General features: G+C 40.1%; 1 long non-coding RNA gene across 1 annotated transcript; it reads right to left on the bottom strand.

The window, feature by feature from the left end:
• Positions 1–2,743: 2,743 nt before the first annotated feature.
• On the bottom strand, positions 2,744–3,904 carry LOC128889509 (uncharacterized). Its single transcript, XR_008460459.1, has 3 exons — positions 3,513–3,904; positions 2,924–3,079; positions 2,744–2,851 (listed from the first exon to the last, which is right to left on the bottom strand). It is a non-coding gene; the product is annotated as an uncharacterized LOC128889509 (long non-coding RNA).
• Positions 3,905–12,654: the final 8,750 nt, after the last annotated feature.

Here is a 12,654-nt window from a genome sequence, read left to right as displayed (position 1 = left end):
CGACGATAGATTGATCGCACTTAATTGAGGATTGTATAGAATATTTAGTGGATCGTGTGGTTTGATTGTTGTTGTAAGGAACATTATTCGATGAGGGCCATTTTGGATATGCGTCGGGAGAGAAGAATCCTTATGTGACATGCTCTGGTGCATTATGAAGTTCAAACATAAACTCGATGTAATTTCATTATAAAGAAAGTTCAAAGTAACAAAATCAAGAAAAATTAAATGTACTGATATTTTTCAAGGTTAGAAAGGGTGATATGTCTATGTTAAATGGTTATAACATTTTAATACGTCCACGATTATACATAAAATAAATATATGTATACATTTTTTTTTAACAGTTAATTGTAGTTGCATCAGTCACATTATATTAGCGAATTAATGGAAGCTAGTTGCTCATGAGTTACGATTTTTGAAAGAGATTCATTTGTTTAAAAAAATGAAAGAATTTTTTAAGTGTGTCTAACAACGATAATCTATCTATTAGTTAGTAGAAATTCCGTTTCCATTTTTCTTTCACTACATAATAAAATTCTTAATTTACCCAATCGTAGTACAATAGACGTAGTAATTGCTTCGAATATGATTTGGAAGTATTTATACAAACTTTAACATCACATCTCGATTAATTAACTATTATTTCTTGACTCTTTAGCCAACGATACTGTTTAAATATTGTTCTTTTTATAATCCTTTGCAACGGTAATCAGTGTTAGAATGAAACTGGGTGGAGACAAAAATGTCGGTTGGAAGTGAAATTTGTGGTTTCGCGAGTAAACATTTTTCTGCCAGCTCATCGTGGTCGCGATGACAAATTCGAATGCATCCGCGTTGTCATTAGGGTAATCGATTCCGGACGTTACGCGGCAAAAATTTTACTCTGTGTCATCTTCTGGGTCGCAGAGCGGCCTGCGGCAAATGTCTGGGTTGTATTTACGAAAATTCCTGCAAGATTTTTGCGATGAACTGTGCGATGACACAGACACTGTCATTCTGCATCACCTTCTAGCTAACTGATCGTTTAATGAAAGAATGCACTTTATCTACTTTTTGTTGGGTTATTCAGGAAATTTGTGTCAATTTTTAAGAAAAATTCAAAGGCACATTGGAACTTTTCTATTTATTTATTTAATTACATAGGTACAATTTTGCTCCACAACTTTTCCACCTTTTCAGCGATATTATAAGGTGTAAATGTTATTTGTTTTCAACCATACCGATATATTCAGACCTGTACCGCCTTACCAAAAATCGACATGGACTTTCCAGACAACCCAATATTTAGTATTATAATATCATATATTACTTAACCTATCACATTTTGATGTTATCTATTCTTAATTTCACTTCTTACTTTAGATTTTAGTTGTTTTCAAGTACTGACATATTGATACTGGTACATTTTGCCGTTTCTTTTCCTCTATTATATTTATATATACGGACCTCGTAAACAGTGCCGCAGAGGCAACGAATCCATCTTTGCCTCGTATTCAATCAATCAAAACATTACAACCGAGGAATAATGCGATCGAATGCACGAAAACAGGAAGAACAATGGAGGCACGAGTTTTAGATGCGGTGGACAATCGAAGACGGTCGAGAAGAATATCTTCGATACTCGAATTTACAGTAACGCACGCGTAATTTATACATTGATGGAGTTCGTTAAAACGAAGGGTTCGTTAAGCACAATGAAAGGGTAACCGAGGGACAGCCGGATCTTGTTTCCGTCAAATTCCTTACAGTGTCTCGCGGGGCGCATTAGCTGGTTCGGTCGTTTCCAAAAATAAAAAAGGGACACGGAGTACGGGATCCTGTCTTCACCCTCCCGTCGAGAGTTTCCTCATTGATCGGGAAAGCGAAATCCAGGTGTCCTGGTCCTCGCAGGCCTTCATATTTTAACTCGTCAATGGCGAGGACGGAGCCAGGTGCAGGTGTCCCATAAAGCGGCTGCACAGAATGAAAAAAGGACGGTGCGCGGGCGGCGGAACGAATTTTCCAACCTGGAGCCTCCTGCCCTTGCGTCTTGGAACATTGCCGATTTCCGATTAGAGCCATCTACCGTGAAAGGGTTGACACGCGACTAGGATTGATGGCAGCTCGATGAAACGGGGATTTCTCCCTGGGTCGTCAATTTCGGAAGGAAGTGGAAACTGTTTTAGGATGTGTTAGGTTTATCCAGAATAATAAATAGTTGTGAAATAACCAAATAAGCATGGATTAATCGAAGCAGAGAGAGCTTGTCGAACTATTGATAAATGTCAGCTGTGTCTTACTTAATCAGGAGAGTAAAATCAAAGGCTTGTTAAGGTAAATTGATGCTGACGTTCGGTAGGTGGTATTAAGTCAGGTCAGAAAATATCAAAATTATTTAAAATAGATAACATTACTCTTTATATGATACACAATCTCCAGTTTAAATGGATTTAGTAACTATTAACGATGTATTGTTGATTGTGTTTCCATCTCTCATGAGAAGAAGATGATATAAATTTGTAAGTCATTACAAGATGTCTTTCGCAGCTTGGTTCTTCATAGTTGATACTAAACGCGGTTTCAGGTTGTAAGTCGAACCATTTGGTTAAAATATTCCAGAAGCATACGTGTTACATTAATCCTTTGACGAGTAAGCATTTTTGGGAAATACACACGGTTTATGAGTAAGTAATAATAACATAAACATACCATAACCATAACATAAACAATATTTTATTTTTTATATATATTTGACTACATACTTTAATACATAAATTAGTAAGAAGTTGTATATATGTTATTTATTTAATAACTATATTATATGTATCGTATATCATAATCACTTTTAAGTGGAAGTAGAATCTGAAAACTGGAAATGTGGTTATTTGATAAAATATTTAAGACAGCAAAATACAATGTACTGTATCAGATATGTACTTACTTCCAAAGTATTAAAACTCATTTATTGTATAGTATTCCTCAAAGCGCGGGTATATGCACAATGGAACAACGTCACGCATAGATTGTCAGACACTTCTCATTAATGTTATACTTCTTTTCCGTAGTGGACAGATGGAAAAAAATCGAGATATAATACCTTAAACACGATAATAGTAATGAAGATAACCGAAAGCATAACAAACGTTTACGGCTGTGAATTTGTATTCTGTTTCTGCGCCCGTACTCGTCAAAGGGTTAATATTTTTATTACCTTCTAAATATCGCAACAAAGTCTCATTACAAAACTGAGAGAACACTTACGATAAAACGTAAACTTGGTAGCGTAGTAAAACTCTCGAGAAAGATAAAACTAGTCTCTCGTTGGATAAAACTGCTTCACGGAACGGGTCATCGATGACCCAACGTTTATCGTCAGTGAATTAAGAGGTACCAAACCGAAAGTATAACAAACGATTACAGCTGTGAATTTGTACTCTGTTTCTGCGTCCGTACTCGTCAAAGGGTTAATATCTCTATCGCCTTCTAAATATCGCAGCAAACTTTTATTACAAAACCAATAGAACACTTACGATAAAACGTAAGCTTGGTAAAACTCTCGAAAAAGATAAAACCAGTCTCTCGTTGATTAAAACTGCTTCACGGACCGGGTCATCGATGATCCAACGTCTATCGTCCGTGAATTAAGAGATACCAAATTGATCATTCCCTCGTCGCAGGCGATTCGATTCTGGCAGCTCGACCCGTCCGCTGAAACGTATCGATCAATCGACACCTTGGCGACCATCGGATTTGAGGCCGCGGAGGCCGACGTCATCGGCAAGGACGGCCGCGAGGGAACTCGTCAGTCTCCGTTGATAGAAGGAGGCGGCAGTTCTCATTAATAACCGGTGACTCGGCGTTTATATAAATAAATTGTACGCGGTCGCAGCCACTCACCTGCGATTTGGTCGATCGCTCACTATCCTGACGTGAAAGAAGCCTCGCCGCCTCCTCCACCCACTCGTCCCGCCTCTCAGAAATATACCGATCCATCCACTGGCCTGTTCGCCGTTCAGCCTTATCCGTTTCGTCTCTCTTCCACTCCTCGATGAATTTTCTCCATCTCTCTCCTCTCCTTTCGTCTTCGTCTCTCGAATGCGAGCTTCTCAAACGGAATTCCAAAAGGCACTAGAGCAAAGCAGTGCGCGCCAGTGCCGGGTCTATGAATGCCGCGGCCCCCGATGCTCGGTCATTTATTTCGGCGGCGGTGTACTACCCCCGAAATGGCCGAATGAATGCGGCAACCGTGCCCCTCGCCCCTTGCACCGCCCGTTTGCTCTCTTGTCTCGACGGCGGAGTTAGGATCGTTTTGAAAATCGAGGTCGAGGGCCAGCCCGACCGGCGGCCTCCTCCGCTGCTCCTCTAGACCCTCCGCTCTTGCACGGAGCTCCTTGTGGCTCCTTCTTGCTCTTTCGACTCCGTTCCTCGCCCGGTGGATCCCTCTCGACGTATCGAGCTTCGTGCCGCTGAAAAGGGCCGGATCGTCGTCGACGACGACGACAACAACGTCGATCTGGTTTTTATAGAACACCGCCTACCCGGTTCCTTTCCTCCCGCTCTTCTGTTCTCGGCGTTTTCCTCCAGACGACTCCGATAGAGTCGGATGGAGCTCACCTCCGGAACCCTTGTCGGATGCGAGCTTCTCGACGATAGAACGCGAGCAGGAATGTCTCGCGTCGCGAAGCAAGAAATCCTTGCCGCGTATCGCGAACTTTTAATCTCGGAATTCTTAGTAGACACCGGGAGGAAAATTCGCGAATCATTCGGATACCGTACAGGTCTATTTGTATCTTTTGCGTTTTTTGTAGTTTTGTTTCTTTTCTTGTTCGACTTTGAATTTAACCATCGGTGGAGACGGCGTATGTCTGGGAAACATTGATAATAATAACACAGAATAATCTTACACTAAATAGTGTGAATTTGGTTTAAGTGCCTCTTTTCTTGAAGTTTTTCACTTGTATGATACGAAAAAGGAAATTAATATTTATGTAAATACTGAGATACGTGCAGAAAAATATGAGTCTGTGTTATGTGGCAAGAGAATGTATGAATTTTCAAGTTTAGAGAAGCGATAAGGATCATTAGATCATTAGAAACTATATATGAGCACACTTCTTATGAAATGGTTCAATTTGAGGAAATATATAAGCGAGCCTAGGACTATAGCTTAAACAGGACGAACTATAAATGCATATCAATGACTGTCTAACGTATTACCGCATTTTAGAAGAATATAAGATGTATATTTTTGATTTCTTGTTATAAATAAGTCCCTCGATGTCTAAAAGTTCAAATAAATAAAGTATCATTACAGTACATAACATACTTTCAAAGTTACAATATTTACCACGATGCGAATTCTGTTTGCACATTTTGCAATTAGATTTCTCCATATACAAATGGTTAAATAAAATGAACACGATGAGTTTGAAAAGGAATTCTGATTACAACACTGTAACATTTAACCAACTAGGATGAACTAACTAATATATAAATCTTTCTCTTTATTCTGGAAAAAGACTTGCTTTCGATTGGTACCGTTTCATAACGTGAATTATAATTTCTCATATATCTGGTGATGATCAAAGTGGTCGATAACGTTTAAGTTCAGTTTAGTCATCTCAATGTAAATGTGCATATTGTATATTGAGTTTTAGTGTTTCTGAGAAAAACAAGTTTGAAGACTCAGAGATACACTAAAATGAGAAATACTGGGTTGTCTGGAAAGTCCATATCGATTTTTGGTAAGTAGTGAAGGTCTGAATATATCGAAATGGTTGGAAACAATTATCATGTATACATCCCTTAAAAACTGGAAAGGTCATGGAACAAATCGATACCTATGTAATTCATTAAAATACATAAAAATTCAAACGTGTCTTTGAATATTTCTTAAAAATTGGCACGAACTTTTTAGACACCCCAATAGATGACCAAGATATTAAGATCAAGATGTTCAAGATATTTCAACTAATGTTCGAATCAACTCTAAATTTCGCAGCCTTGGATTCCCTTTCAAGGCATGCATTGTCGATCGGTATAAGTATTTCTCACTAGAATGTTGAGAGACCTGTACAAATCGAGGGGGAGTTTGTTTGAGAGAATTACTGAAAGATCGGCCTTGAAACTGCGGGGGCTCTGAAAGACGCGAGAAGAAACATTAAAACTATCATCCGCGGCGCGATGCGTCTTCATAACGCTGCGATAAAACTTCCTCCTTGGCGCAATGGCCTAACTTTATTCTGGAAACTCCAGCAGACAGGGACGCTGCTTCTTCTGCAGTCGCCTTCCACGATTCGTCGTCCTTCTTCTTCCATTTGGTGATTGCTCGTCCGTTTCGAGAGGAAAAATATGGAGCGCATAGTCGCGAAAGTTGTCGTAGATGATCGAAGTGCTACAATGGACAGTTTCCTTATAGATTTCATTCGTTATTCGAAAGGTTGCTATATTTCGAATGCTCCTGTTGGAGATACAGGGGCACCCATGAGTAATTTCGTTTTTTGATACTGCCCAAAATGTGGTTTTACTTGAGAGTAATACAGTTTCGGTTTGCAATATAATCTTCATGGTTATCGACAATCTTCGCTAATCTCCTCAAAGAATTTTAGAGTAAAATATTCTTCAAATAGAATTTGAATAGCTGTCGTTGTGGAACATTTGTTTCCCTGGAAAAATGCATATACATATATTCTCGTCAAATTGTTTTGTGCCAGGTAAACTAAAATTCTAATCGACATTGATCCATAGCATTTATTGTAACAATTGTAACGATGTTGTAGTTTGATGTGTTTGGAAAATGTGATTATAAATATATATATGTATTTACAATTGTAGTGGTTATTTTCATATTACAAGATTTATAATAGCTTACAGAGATTGTATATACTATTTAAAATTCACGTTTTTGTCTCAAGTCAATTATACAAATACGTGTAATACGTAATTACATATTTGCATGTGTTTATAAAAACAAGAACTGCCAAAAACCAAGCTTTATGCTGCGCACAGACTTGTTCAGTCATTTTTTAATATTGTGCGCTTGTTTACACTGTCAATGATCTAACAAAATTAAATATCCCTCTTTTTTTATTCACATAAATCAATGATATCAATTAGTACAGTAACTCTTTAGCAGCAGAAAAGTGCATATCGTTGGGCTTTTTCTAATTAGAAATTTGTAAAACTTTACATTTAATGGTTCGTGATAAATAACTATAGTTTCTATAGCATTATTATAATTTGATTAAATCTTCACATTGAAAAAAAGTGAACAAAATAATCATATTTAAGAAACCGAAATTAAAATTGTAAAATACAATTTCATTAATAAATAACTGCCTAAATTATACGCATTTCTTTCTCTTTTCACAGGTAGAAAATATTGTTAAATACTATTAAATATAGCATAGCAAATATTATTTAGTTATAAGTGCAAGCATTTTGCAAGCATTTAATTTGTATAGAGGCAATGAAATCTTCACGAATCAAAATATATTAATTAAATTAAATCTAATAAAAATGCTTTATCCATACATTGCAGTTGGAACAAGCAGAATTATAGAAGAACGAGATAAAAAGATTGCAGTCGCTGTGAAATGGAGTACTAAGGGAGATTGAAACGATTGCATATAGTGCGTACATCTTCCTCGTAATAGTACATCAGTGAAAAACATTCAGTGGAACTATTACCGCAGGCTTTAGTTGTAATTTCGTCGTTAATGTATCGAAAAGTAATACACGTTGGCGCTAAAAATCCCGATGATACCATTTTCTTCGGTACCACGCGGCAATCAACGCGTTACGCTCTTAAACGAGACGGCGAGAGTGGTTCGATTAATGGATTCGTATAATTTTTAAAAACGCGAAACAATTTCTATCAAGGACGTATATCGTTCCCCGGATGATTATCCATATTTCCCGAGCCACGGGCCGCGATTTACTCCGTCGTTCCGTTACTTTTCACTGAAGGTGCACACGTCTATATAAGTCTCCATTGAATTCGATTCACTCGAGCGGTTCGTGCATTGCGGATACTCGGTGGGGCGGGTCGATCGCACCGTAAAATATTTAACGAGGCAGTTTCGCGGGGCGTCTTTGTAAACGTTGTGAATATCGCAATAAAATATATGTATAAGCGCGCACAGAGTCCTGGCCACGGTATACAAACGCCCGAAGACGTCGTCTTCTTCGTGAAACTCTTTCCTTCCTTAGACCGTTAACTCGCTCATCGACTTCCACCCCTCCTGCGAACTCTTTTTTTTCCCCTTTGCCTGGTTTTCGAACTCTCCCGGCAGTTCTTGGTGTCCAACAACCCCATAAAAAAAACACTCCGTCGGCCCATAACTGCGAATAGTTTCGCGAAGCACCGAACATAATGTTTAATTTTAGCGTTCCTTCCACCCTACAGTTCCGTTCACTCTTCGCGAAACAGCTCCGAGTGTTTTACTAACGTACGTTTCTATCTGTTGTTTCAGACGAATCGCGGGGATCATTAAAATCCGGTGCCAAGCTCCATTCGCATTCTGGTGAGTGATTCCTTGGATGGAATTGAGCTATCGATACTTCGCAATCGAATTAACCCGAGGATGTTGCTGCATTTATTTTTTAAGCTTATTCGAGATCATTATCGAACTTGAATGGATTTTTATATGTTTGTATTAGTTTACAAGAGCACTTGAACGTTAATGGCTGAATCTATTTGCTCTTTTTTTTTATAAATATGCATATTTAAAAGCAATTAATATGTGAAGTACAATTTCGTAGGTGTGTTCAGTAGAATTTGATTAAACGTCTTTGGATGAGCAAGATTTCTGAAGAATACATATAGATTTGAAGTATAGATTAATATAAACTCCCTCGAATTTATTAATAGATAAATATTGGCATACATTATTTTAGATTAATTTTAATTTCTCTTTTGGTAAGTAAAAGTTTTGAACGAATAGAGAATGCATGAATAACCGTATAATAATATTAAGCATCTATTTTATTTAATTAATGTCCCGTACAGGGAATGGAAAGCATGTTCGAAAGACGTGTCGAAAACGTGTTCTTGTTTACTTAATTCTTAATGAATTGTAACGATTGACAATTGCCATTATATTTTTACTTGTATTTGTATTTTATAATATATAGGTAATTAGGAGTGTTTTTACAAAATTCAGATTTGGCGCGATGAAAGACAGAGATCATTATAAACATGATGATCTGTGAAATTGTGAAATTGTTGACTAAAAATCGACTTCATAAAAAGCTTAAATATTCTTATGCTCCACAAACAATACATATTCATGAACTACAAGTCCAATTTTGTCGAATGTATAGTTTCCCTGCAATTAATTCCTAAAGAGTTACAATTATTCTACGTCTTCAAGTCTGTGTAACCCTACAATTTTTTTTATCGCTATAGTGTGTGGGTAACTCTTGCATTTAAAATTCCTAGAAAATGAAGAAATTCTTTTCGTTGTTCGATTTCGCCTTTCACGGATATTATTTCGTCACCAAATGAAGCAAATGCAAGGATCGCATGGGAAACATTTGATGATCGAAGAATAGGAACAAACCAATCATTTGCACCTGCTGAATTTCAGGTCTATCGAGAATGCACCATTAGAAACGATTCGCAGTAGATCGTCGATTCGATTCCTGGATGCTCGTAAAAGTATCGAGGGCTTGATTCCGCTCGAACAGACGCGCTTCTAATGCGTCTGTTAACACGCGATTCTTGCGCTGCGTTCGTTTATCCTCGGCTCGAATAAAGCACGCAGGATCGCTCGGAAATCCACGGAGAGTCTACGCGGGGGCGGAAGGGATTGAAAAGGGGTGCGGCAGAGGTGCTCTGCGGAGGCGTGCACCCGGTAAGATTTAATGTGATCTCCCGCGTGTCCTCTCTCTCTCGTGCTCTTTTCTTTTCATTCGTCACCCTCCCCCTCTCCCCCAATCAGCCTTTTTCCTCGTGCATCCACCGGCGCGCTCGTCCTCCAAGCATTTTCAACCCCCGAAAACCCTCGTCTGCCACGGGAGAAAGCGCGACGGGCAAGGGTGGAACCGGGACAGCCGGTGCGAGAGATAAATAAAGAGAGGGAGAGAGAAAGGTAGACAGTGGCGGAGGAGCAAACGCCGAGAAGCGAAGAGCGAGGATGGTCCCGAGGGTGGAGGAGCATCCCTCTCGGCGGCGTCACCTCGAGGGCCCAATTAGCGCCAGCACGAGTGTCATTCCGCCGCGGTTTCCGCATACTGGCTGCCGTTGACTGGCGTTTTCTGCGGTTTCGTTTCTCCCACGTTGAGGCCGTTATGCGCCACCGTGCGTGAGCCAGATCTTCACCCCCCCCCCCCTGTTCGGGGGCTCCTTCCTATGGCTGACTGACTGACTGGCTGACTGGTCCTCCCGGTTCGTTCTCTCCCACTTGCCCCCCGGGGTTCTCTTCCTTTTTCACCTTCTGCCGCTCAGACGGAGGCAGACCGTCTCCTACTCGCGGAGAGAGAGAGAGAGGAAACAGGAGAGAGATAGAGCGAGAGGGAGAGTGCATTATCCAATTTTCTAGCAGATATTTCACGATATAATAATTGGGCATTCAACGCGAGCCTTCCCTCCTCCCTCAGCTCGCTGTGCTCGCCTTTCACCGAGGAGGATCGTTGAATTATATTCCCCGGGCAATGGGTGAGGGGCTGAGTGCAAACGGGCAACGAACGAGGGCCAACCCGGTACGGGGCACCAATGGAAACATTTTCCATCCGTAGAATGCGTTGGATACCGTAAGGATCGTCTCTCTCCTTCTCTCCCTATCCTCTGCTCTCTAACCTCTCGCCGTCTCCCTCTCTCTCCCGGACATCCGCCATCCTTTTCGTTATTCTTCGAACGGGAGCCCTCTCGGTGTTCCACCGACGCTGTCTCTTCCAATTCTGCGCAACCCCTGTGCTTCGTCTTCGCCGCGGTGGCCTCTTCTCCGGTTATTTCCATAACGACACTTTAAGCAACGTTAATTATTGTCGGCGTAATGAGCTCGAGGAAGTCTTCCAAGATGCAGACTCTCGCTTGCCTCACGCTCACCCGACTTCCCCGTCCGTCATCCTCCTTTCCCCTGCTGATGTTGCTGCTGCTCCTACTGCTTGTTCGCGGAGTGTCAAAGGCTCTCTCTCTCTCTCTCTCTCTCTCTCTCTCTCTCTCTCTCTCTCTCTCCTCCCTCTACCTCTCCCTCTCGCTCTCGCTCTCCCTCTCCCTCTCCTTCTCCCTCTCCCTCTCTCTCTCGCTCCGACCCCCAGCCGCGCAGTTTCGTTCGCTCTGGCAATCCTACGGGATATCTCGTGGATCTGCATCACCGCGTCTTTCCACAGAGCTGATCTCGTTAAGGGACCTCCTTCGTTCTAACACCGACGCCCGGTTGCGCCTTGTTAGTGCGTCTCGGCGAGTTTAGCCTCGCGACCCGGAGCTTTTTCAACCCCCGGGATCACGATGACGATGCGCCGACGGAAACGAGGTTTTAGGCTTGCCCGAGGAGCGCCCGGTTAATGACCCGTCCCGACAAAGATCGCGGGATTTGGTAATCGAGCGGAATATTTTTAAAATCCATAGGCCGGCAAAATCCCTTATAATACACATGAAAGCACGTAGCAAATGGTTCGCCAGATCAAAGTATTTAACACGTTCCGTATCGTGCGTATCACTTATGGTGCACGTTAAACTTAACCTTCAGGCTACATGTACCATAGATGGTACACGCAGATACATTTACTTAATTCTCTGAGAACATGTATTTTATGACAGATTTGATTCTGCAAAATATAGTTCCACCAAGATAATATCGTGTAAGGTCATCATTCTGAACACTTGCAAATAAAAAAATTATTGAAATATTTGAAGAGTCGTTCAAATATTTGCTCCGCGGCGTTTGCTCCTCCGCCACTGTCTACCTTTCTCTCTCCCTCTCTTTATTTATCTCTCGAAACAATTCTTCAAACGTTATTCTTGAAACGCTCTACCAGAGTATGTATAAGAAAGCTCTACATTCTATTTAAAAAAACAGAGTCGATCTTCATATCTCCTCTACGCTTCCACCGATAAAACAGTTAAAGACACTACGTTACGTGCCCCTCAAAATCAAACAACTCTTGTTCGATGCTTTTTTTTTTATTGCTAAAAGTAAGCGAATTATTCAAGTGGCCTGTTTTAAATGCCTCACCCTGTATATGTATATGAAATAATGTTAGAAAGCAGAACGTAAATATTTATAATAGAAAGCACAATTACTGAAATTAAATACAGCTTCATGATACATGAACGTATGATAGGCTCAGTGATATTCTGTTTTGTCTACATTCTGTCAACCCTTCAGAAACTGGACTGGCTAAGGATTTATTTTTTGGGACGCTTGGAGTTTATCTACTAGTAGAAGCTTGTTGTAAAGAGATCTCAATAGCATGTTTCACTTTTTATTGTCCGTAATTTTTATTTACGCAATATGATGACACATATAAGCGTCATTAAATTTGTTATATGTATATACTTAGATGTTTAAAATATAAATTGTTTATAATTGTCATAACTGATGTTTCTTAATTTAAAAGAATTGTATACTTTTAGAATTTACTATTTTATTTAGTCGTTATCTACACCCGACACTATCGTAGAATTGTTCCCTTTTCGTCATCAGAAAATGATATTTAAATACACTT

This window comes from Hylaeus anthracinus, unplaced genomic scaffold (genome assembly GCF_026225885.1).
Source record: "Hylaeus anthracinus isolate JK02 unplaced genomic scaffold, UHH_iyHylAnth1.0_haploid 11997, whole genome shotgun sequence".
Taxonomy (NCBI): Eukaryota; Metazoa; Arthropoda; class Insecta; order Hymenoptera; family Colletidae; genus Hylaeus; species Hylaeus anthracinus.
This window is presented reverse-complemented; position numbering and strand designations above follow the sequence as displayed.